The 9619-nt window shown below is 50.2% G+C and overlaps 1 protein-coding gene across 1 annotated transcript in view; it reads left to right on the top strand.

The window, feature by feature from the left end:
• The first annotated feature begins 1468 nt into the window (after nt 1-1468).
• RDX (radixin) overlaps nt 1469-9619 on the top strand; it is an 89592-nt gene continuing 81441 nt past the window's right edge. The window contains exon 1 of the mRNA XM_024217111.3: nt 1469-1682. The gene's annotated coding sequence lies outside the window, so the exon portion shown is untranslated. The remainder of the gene's footprint in view (nt 1683-9619) is intronic.

The following is a 9619-nucleotide window of genomic DNA, read 5'->3' as shown; positions in this document are numbered from 1 at the left end:
TTTGTTAGGAATGCCCCTCCTGTACAATCCATAGGGAACTGTGGCTTCATACCACCTTCCACAGGCGACAACTTTCTCATTTCCCTGGGATGCTCGACCCCCCACTCCACACCTTCCCCCAAGGCCCCTCCTCCAACCCTTTCTGCCCCCGGTCCGCTTCTTCCCACCCTGTTCTGCCCCCACCCACAAGCATGCCCTGCCCTTGCTCCGCTCCCTCCCCCCAGCACCTCCGCTGAACAGCTGCTCCACCCTGGGTGGGAGGCAATGGGAGGGAGGGGAAGGAACTGATTGGCAAGGCCCGCTGGCAGGTGGAAGGTAGAGGAGCCGATTGGTGGGGCCTGACAGTATTTTTTTCCGTGGGTGCTCCAGCCGCAGTGCACCCATGGAGTCAGTGCCTATACCACCCTCTTCTTGAAGTCCCTGCCTTAGAGGCAACAGCCTATGTGACTGAATCAGCTTCCCCAAGTAAGTCCAGCTGAGACTCTGCAGAGCCCCATTCCCTTCAAAGTGTGTGCAGGGAGGGGGGTCTGCCTGCATAGAATAAGTGCAGGGCAGGCATGGGCTCCTAAGGAGTAATCCAAAAAAATAAACGGACACTTGTAACAAGCTTTCCTGTGACAGAGTGCTGCCAAATGGAGCACTCAAAAAGACTTCACTCATGAAGCAGGTTTGTCAAGGTGCACCTATGAGAGAGGAAAAGTGGGGAAAATAAGATCTTTTGCTGGACTAATCTGTTGGTGAAAGACACACGCTTTCAAACTACACCAAGTTCTTCTTCAGGGCCCAGTAGCTTGAAAGCTTTGTCTCTAACCAACAGAAGTTGGTCCAGTCAGAGATATTACCTCCCCCACCTCAACTCTCTAATATCCAGGTCTAAACACAGCTCCTGGGAACCACCCATGCAGCCAGTGTATGTATGACACAGGCAGGGGTGCAGGAACAATTTGTATAGTGGGGGTGCTCGGAGCCATTCAACCAAACGGTGAACCCTGTATATAAGGGAAACCACTTCAAGCCAGGGGTGTGTGACAGGACCCCCCCAGTACCTCTGGACACATGGGCATTAGACATGTGAAAAATTAGTCTTACATCAGCTATGTAAGCCGTGTCCACATATGCCAAGAGCCTGCTGTATAGACAGGGGGAGAGGAATGAGGGGTCACACTCGGGCTAGTCCCAGCAAGGGCATAACACGACACCTCCTGCCCTCCCCCAACACTACTTCTCACAGGGGCGAGACCCCCTCCGCCGCTGTGTACTTGCACGCCGGGTCTCCCCGTGCTCCCCACCTCTCCCCTACGCAACCCACCCACCTACTCCCGAGAACCCTCCTTTTACACCGAGGCTCCTCTCGCCCTCAGCCCCCCTCGACGAGGAGTTGAGGGCAGCGGCTTCGCCGTGGCTAGTGCGCATGCTCACACCTCTTGCGCATGCTCCGTGACAACGAGGAGGAAAATCTAAACGGCGGCAGCCACCGCCATATTGAGTAGCTGTCAGCGGCGCTTTGCGCGTCTCTTGCCTCGACCCACCAGCGAACAGCCCAGGGCGGCCCCCAGCGCCTGCTGCCCGGCCGCGGAGGGGCCTGCGCGGGGGCCCGGCCACAGCCGACCACCGAGAGCGCATCGGAGACCCGGCGGGGCCGAGTCCCCCGGCAGAGCCCCCCGCGGGGAGCGGAGCCGCAGGTGAGGGGGGACGCGGGGAAGAACTGGGGAGGGGGTTGGTGTCTGCGCCGTGCCGGACCCGCCGCTTACTAGGCCGCATTCGGCCCGCCCCCGTCTCCGCTGCTTCCCGCCAGCCTGGGGCCGACGGGGGACAGGGGTCTCGGGAGCGAGTAGCTGTCAGAGCCCGTTATCAGATTACCGGGGGCTGCCTGGCTCGTGCCCCCCTCGGGGCTATGTGTGTGGTGCGGTCCCCCCCCCCCCGCTGCTCTGGCCCCGGGGCTCTGTGTGCCTCCCCCCGTGGCCCCTTGGGGCTGCCTGTGTCCCCCCGCGGCCCCCCCCGGGCTGCCCCCCCGTAACTCTTTCCCTAGAGCCCTGTGTCCCCCGCAGCGCTTGTCTCTCCCCTGTCACCTCCCCCAGGGCTGTGTCCCTCCCTGCCACCGCCACGCTGCTCGCCCCCCTCTCCCGGTGCTGTCCCGTCCCCCCGTGCTCCTCTCGGCCCCCTTCTACACTGGGTGGTCCGCCCCCAGCCTCCTCTCTGCCCGCCCCCTTCGGAGACTGCGGGAAGGTTATGGGGAGAAGGAGTTTGGGGGGCTGCGGGGCTCAAGCCGCTGCAGGATGGGATGGGAGTTGATGCTTTTCTTCCGCTCGCTCTGTCTCGTCCGCTACCATCTAATCTTGGTTCTTGGGGCCCGGAGCCGGTGTAGCGGCGCATAAACCCGACTCGCTCGAAGCCCTAAATTGCGGGGAGGGGGTTGAGCGAAAGTGCAACTCGGTAAGGCCCCATGGCTACTTGTTGCAATGAGGATGATACTTTGTAACACTTTCCTCACGTCAGAAACAAAACACGCACCCACCCCTGTGCAGCCCAGGAGGCGGCCGCGGCGCCGTACCAGCCGGACGAGGAGTGCAGAGACGTTTTGCGGGGCGTCAGGTTCAGCTACATTCCCCCATCGCCTCCAGGGTTTTTTGAGTTGGGGGGAGCTCTGAATTTGTAAATCGCTCCAGCTTGAAACTAGAGCTCACTCCTCAATTTTAAAATAAGTTTCAAGTGACTTAGTCCGTAAAACAGTCCGGGGGAGAGTGTTGGTCTTTTGCAAAAGGCAAGATACAGCATGTAAAATTCCACTGCTGTGCAACCGCTTTTCACTAACAATATCCTAAGGCTTTTTAACTCTTGATGTTCTTGTAGAACGTCAGCTTGGATCAATGAATGTACAAATATGGAAGAATAATAAGGAATTACTTCATAAACAAGTGCCATGAAGCATCTGTCGCTATTGTTTACAACAAATGTACATTTTAAAGCCTCTAAAAACTGATCTACATAATGGTCGCAACAGCCGTAAGCCATTGTACATTATATTATGTTGGATAAATGTCTGATATAAATAATGCAAATCTTTGTTTTCAACCTTACCATTAAAAACTAGCTAAGTCAAGGAAATTTAAAGCATGAAAATACATTTCTTAACTACATCATTCCCTTGCCCTTGTTGGTTTTTATCAGCTTGGATGTTTAAAAATAGCACTTTGTGTCAGTGCTAATGTAACTGATTACACTAATTTTATTTAACGAAGTGTGAAGCTGCATTTGTCAGACTAGCGTACTGATGGAGGATTTTGATATTACTACTTACAGTACATGTTTGTTGACAGGCATTTATTAGTCTGAATCAACAAGTGCAGGGTTGGGAGACAAGAAGTCCTGAGGTGTAATACTGTGTAACTTTAGGCAAGTCCAGTTCACCTTGCTATGCCTCATTTTCTGTATTGATCAGTTGCAGGTATTTGCCTGCCTACCTGTGTCACAGGAATGCAGTATATGTATTCAAAGTGCTACATAAGGGTGGCTCCACAAAGGGGAAACTTAGGCTAGGTCTACACTACCCGCCTGAATCGGCGGGTAGAAATCGACCTCTCGGGGATCGATTTATTGCGTCCTGTCAGGACGCGACAATCGATCCCCGAATTGACGCTCTTACTCCACCAGCGAAGGTGGGAGTAAGAGCCGTCGACGGGAAGCCGCGGAGGTCGATTTTGCCGCCGTCCTCACAGCGGGGTAAGTCGGCTGCGATACGTCGAATTCAGCTACGCTATTCACGTAGCTGAATTTGCGTATCTTAAATCGACCCCCCCCGTAGTGAAGACGTAGCCTTAGACTCAGTCTTGTAATGTTCAACATTTAGGTGCCCTATTGCCTAATGGAATTCACAGCCCCACATTAGGTATACAGGCTCCCCTATACAATGGATGGGGAGAGGTGTCAAAGAATGGGATCCACAAAAGTCAGCAAGCTGAGCAGGGAGCCACCTAAGCTAGCCAGTAGACAGTGCTAGGTCGAGGGGAGTCTCTTTCTGTCAACCTAGCTACCATATCTTGGGGAGGTGGGTTCCCTTCGCTGACAGCATAGGTAGCACAACATTTTAAGTATAAACAAGCCCTAAGATTCAAAGCCATAAACTCTCTCTTGGAGTTAGGTGCCTAAGCCCTTGCTTGCAAAAAACGAGGTAGAGGTGCCTCCCCTCCCCCCTTAAATTTTTAGCCTGACTGATAGAGCACTCACCTTGGGTAGTCATTGGCAGGTGAGTCCCCCGACCACTGGTTTATATTTGTTCTTCTCACTCTTTCCAGAGATAGTTTATTTATAAGAAGGGGAACAATTTAAACAGGAGAGGTTGAGAGGGAACAGCCCCAGAATATCCTTTTAGCCCAGAAGTTAGGGCTATCTCCTGAAAGGTGGAGACGAGGGTTTAAATTCCAGCTTCACATCTGGCAGAGGGAGGAATTGAATCTGGGATTCCCACATCCTGAGGGAGTGCTCTAACCACTGGGCTGAAACTTACAAAGGGGGCACCACCTCCACTTCTGGTATTTTGTACAGGGCATGATCTATTAGGAAGCCATTGAGCATGTCTATCAGATCAGGCCACACAGGTGAGATAGGCAGGGCATTGCATAGTTTGAGGATTCTGCTGGGGTTTAGGTGTGAGTTAAATGCCTGGTTGCCTGGACTGAGGTGGTTGTGTGTATGCCCAGTGGCAGATTTTTAGGGGTCTATAGGATTTTATCGGTTGATACTTAGGTGCTTACTGGGTAAGGCAGCAATTGAGCAGGGGCTTTGGGGATCTAAGTTTTGGACTTAAGCACCTAAATCCCTTTGGAGGATTTAGCCCTAAATGCCAAATGTTACCATCAGTCCTTAAATAGTACGATTGGTGCTATAGAAATATGAAATAGAAAATGTGCAGTGTAAGTATGACAAATGTGGAGCTGAGATTTGGAGAATTGAGAACTGCTGGGTCTGGACATAAGTTAGACCTGCTGAGATAATCATGGTTGATAAGCAGAGGACTGCAGTCAAGGCCCAGTCTGAGAGTGGGAGAAGTGTTTGATTCCACCCTGAGATAGAGGTGACAGCTAGATGCATGAGACAGACCTGAAGAGGTTACACTCAGAGAGACCAGGAAGGGGTCAGAGGTGCAGTCCACCCGGTAACTGTGACAGAAGCAGTATTTCTTTGGGAATGAAGTAAATGAGGTTTCTTCAGATATACAGTTTGATGATGCCTCGACATTTTTAATGACATCTTTTACCATTACCCAAGATTTTTTGTTTGTGTACAGGGATGGCATCATAGAATTATAGAATATCAGGGTTGGAAGGGACCTCAGGAGGTCATCTAGTCCAATCCCCTGCTCAAAGCAGGGCCAATTCCCAACTAAATCATCCCAGCCAGGGCTTTGTGAAGCCTGACCTTAAAAGCTTCTAAGGAAGGAGATTCCACCACCTCCCTAGGTAACCCATTCCAGTGCTTCACCACCCTCCTAGTGAAAAAGTTTTTCCTAATATCCAACCTAAACCTCCCCCACTGCAACTTGAGACCATTACTCCTTGTTCTGTCATCTGCTACCACTGAGAACAGTCTAGATCAGGGGTCGGCAATGTTCGGCACGCGGCTCGCCAGGGTAAGCACCGTGGCGGGCCGGGCCAGTTTTATTTACCTGCTGACGTGGCAGGTTCGGCTGATCGCGGCCCCCAGTGGCCGCGGTTCGCCATCCCGTGTGTGTGGCATTTGTTTTAGGAAAACTCAGCATGACAGATTAGGGATAGCCAGTCATCTTGATAATAGTTTAGGAAGCAATGTAGATACTGTTCAAGGATCTGATTGACCCACTCTGCCTGCCCATGGGTGCTTGGGTGATACGTTGTTGTTGTGGTTAGGGCATCTATACTTGGACAGTATAGAAATTCTCATCAGAAGTGGAAAATAAACTGGGATCCCCAGTCAGATACTATGCATGTAGGCAAGACAGGGAGATGAAAGATGTAGCTCGCAAACAGGTGGACCGTCTCCTGAGCAGAGGGAAGTGCCTGGTATGGAACAAAATGCCTCATCTTGGTTCAGTGGTCAACCACAACTAGAATGGTATTGTGCCCTTGGGAGGGTGGTAATTCCATGATAAAGTATATGGAAATGATGATGGCCCCTGACTGAGGTGGACTGTGTAAGGGCTGTCTGAGTCCCAGCAGTCTTGAATGGGGGTCTTGGTCCAGGAGTAAAGATCACTGGAATATGCGCAGGACGCAGCAGAGGTGCGTATGGTAGGCCACCAAAAGTCCCTGGAAACCAGGTCTTGGGTCTTACAATGGCTGATGTGGCTTGCTAGGGGAGCATTGTGGCAGAGTTGTAGGACTCAAAGCCAGGTGGCCCCTTTAGGCGCACAGATGCATTCCTCATGGTATAGACTTCTGTTCTGCAACATGAAGCCTGTAGCGGTCTGGTCCTCTTTGGGATCTCAGGCTTGATGAGTTTGGATGGCAAAGGGATCTCTAGATAACTGAGAGTGGATGGAGGATAACAGGTCGTGGCTGTGATGCCAGAAATGAAGTTTGAGGGCTTGAGAATCATGGACATAGTCTCCTCACCGGGTTTGTAGTACTTGTTCTTTTGGGACTATGCTTCTGCTTTCCTTGTCCTTGTCCGGTAGGTGACCCCAAACTTGAATTTCTCAAGAAGAGGGATCAGCATGTCTGCTGCTGAGTCAGGTTCCTGGCCGTTTTTAGGTATTGCAAGTTTTTATGATGTCAGAACTTGGAGTGGAGCCTAGCACCTTCCAGAAGATGGTGCCATTCTGCGTAGGCTGCTTTGATATTCAGCAATTCTTTGTCCAGGTTGTCATAATGCATCTCAGCAGCAGTGAGTTTTCATAAGTAAAAAGCACACTGATGAATTCAATCATCAGGAGCAGTAGGTTGGGCAAGAACTGTCCCTAGTGCGAAGTTTGGAGTGTCTGCCTCCACTATAAATGGTCTGGAGGGGTCTGAGTGGACCAAGATGGGAGCTGTGACAAATTTCTGTTTCAAATTATCAAAGGCAACTTGTGCCTCTGAGGAGCATGAGAACCAACTCCTTGGGATAAATCATCTATAAAAATCAGCAAACCCAAGAAGCATTGGATTCCGCAGACATCCTTCGGTGCCACCTGATCTGTGATGGTCGTCACCTTGCAGGGGTCAATTGCCAGTCCCTTGGATATATCATCTCACCCAAGAAATTCAAGGTCAAACTCGCATTTCTCAGGCTTGGCATATAGATGATTCTGGAGTAGTCTTTCAAGAACACTACATACCTGCTAGTCATGAAAAGCTGGGTCTTTGCGGAAAATCAGAATATCATCAAGGTTGATAATGACAGAGTGGTCCAGCGTATCTCAAAATATGTTGTTCAGCACTCTTTCAACACTTTATGAAGCATTGCATAGGCCAATCAGCATGACTAGATCTTCATGGTGGCTGTGTCAAGTATGAAAGGTGGTCATCCACTCGTCTCCTTCATACACACGCACCAGGTTATATGCCCCGCACAGATTTAACTTTGTGAAAATATAGGCTGTGCCTAGCCAGTCTAAGAGCTCGTTGATAATGGAGAGCAGGTAGCGGTTTCATATGGTCACCTTGTTCAGGGTCAGATAGTCAATACACGGCTGCAGAGAGCCATCATGCTTCTTGACAAAAAAGATTGGTGCAAACATTGGGGATGTGGATGGGTAAATGAATCCCTTCTGAAGATTCTCTTGCATGTACAGGTGGAGAGCCTGAAATGTGGGTTCAGAGAGGGCACCTCTCTTTGTCAAAAGCATCTGCAAAGTCTTGGTATTTGTGGGTGATCTTGGCCACAGCAGGCGAAGCTGTGAGGACACTGAGGGTCGGGGTCGTCCAGTGGGTGACGTGAACTGCAGAGAATACTGGTCTGGTTCTTGATGCCTGAGACACGGGATAGTTGACAGTACCAGTGAATGTGGGGGTCATGGGTGGTAAGCCAGGGTATACCTAGGATGATGGGAGTATGAGGGGCCTGGATTAATCCAAACTGAAGGTTTTTCTAGTCCCCCTGGAGGATAACTGTTACTGCAGGTCTAATGGGTTACTGGTCCCAAGGAAAGAAGAGGCCCATATATAGTCTTGACCAGATCTGGTGAGTCCTTGCGTATGGTTGGAAACGCATAGATCTTAGGAAAGTTCAAGTCAGTAAAGTTACTTGAGGCCCCTGGGTTGACTATGGCTTCTAGATGAATCTTGGCGCTTACCAGTAGTCAAATCAATACAGGTGTTTTAGAGTTGCATTTGAAACTGACTTGGGGGTCCTGGTGTGCTCACTGTGGCCTGTGGGGAATGAGCAAAGGTGTAGTAAGAACAGGAACTGACACTGGTTCAGAAACCCCCAACGCTTGTCATGATTTCCGTCAAATTTGTCAGGCAAAGGAATCTTTGGCTCCAGGAAGAGCTGGGTAGGAGGAGCCAACAGAGAAACCTGCACCTGCAGGACCACATTATGTGATTGAAGGATGGTTACTTGCACCTGCAGGTTTCTGCATGGTATCTGCCAGTTCCACTGGGACCTTAGTAGGGTCCATGCTTATGCCGAGGACCCCTGGCTCTAAGTTTAGGGGTTGCTCAATCTGTCAGACAACTGGGGCAAGAGCAATCTAGACTAGTGATTGTAGCAGGCATCAGGAACCAAGGACTAGGGTCAGAACTGGAGTCGGTAGTTGGAAGCAGGAACTGAGAGTCAAACCAGAGGGCAGGGACTGCATACCAGAGCCGAGGGTTAAGCCAGAGTCAGAAGCCAAAGGTTGAACCGGAGGTTGTAGCAGGAAAGGTGGGGTTCAAAGCAGTGGCAGGACAGAGGCAAGGCTGGGTGCAAGACAGGGGTAGCAGGAACAAGGTAGTTTAAGGCAGGGGAAGCAAGAACAAGATAGTGCAAGAGCAGGTGCAGTGGTGAGCATAAGCATTGAGCAGCCAGCAAGCTGTTACTGGCTTAAGAGCTGGTGTGCTGGCCCCTGTAACAAATCAGGCAGCTTGATGCAGGCCAGCTGTACTGATGAGGATGTCTGGATATTAGCTCTGCTGCAGGCCCTGATTGCTGACATACAGTGGTGGAAGTTGTTCAAGGCATTACGTTTTTGTATTGTACATTTTAACCACATCAAAATTGCTTTGCTATCACCTTGGGTTGAAAGTGGGTGGGTGCATGAAAGGGGGCCTTTCAAGACTGTTTGCATAAACTAAAACATTGTCTGATTGCTACAAGATTTTTGAAAAAACTTCTGATTATTGAAAGGATACATATGTAGCTTAATATAGTCTCTCTTGCAGGCTGAATGAGTATACTTCATATACAAGTTTCTGTCCAAGCATCTTATTCCTTATCAGTATTGATTAGCTAGGACTACTACTGGTTAATTTTATCGTCAGTAAGCTCATGGGTATGAATTTTGTTTCAGGATCCAAAACTGTTGTTCTCCTTTTTAGAAACGGATTGATCACTGATTACCTAGAAACTGACTCATGAAGCGAGTCCAAGTTTTGTTTTTTCATTTCTGTTTCCCCCCTGTACTATAGGATACCATGACAAACCACGCATTGGCTCCCTAATAGCACACTTCCTGAATCCCAGC

The sequence above is a fragment of the Terrapene carolina genome, unplaced genomic scaffold, assembly GCF_002925995.2.
Source record: "Terrapene carolina triunguis isolate 2854851 unplaced genomic scaffold, T_m_triunguis-2.0 Scaffold138, whole genome shotgun sequence".
NCBI lineage: Eukaryota > Metazoa > Chordata > Testudines > Emydidae > Terrapene > Terrapene triunguis.
This window is presented reverse-complemented; position numbering and strand designations above follow the sequence as displayed.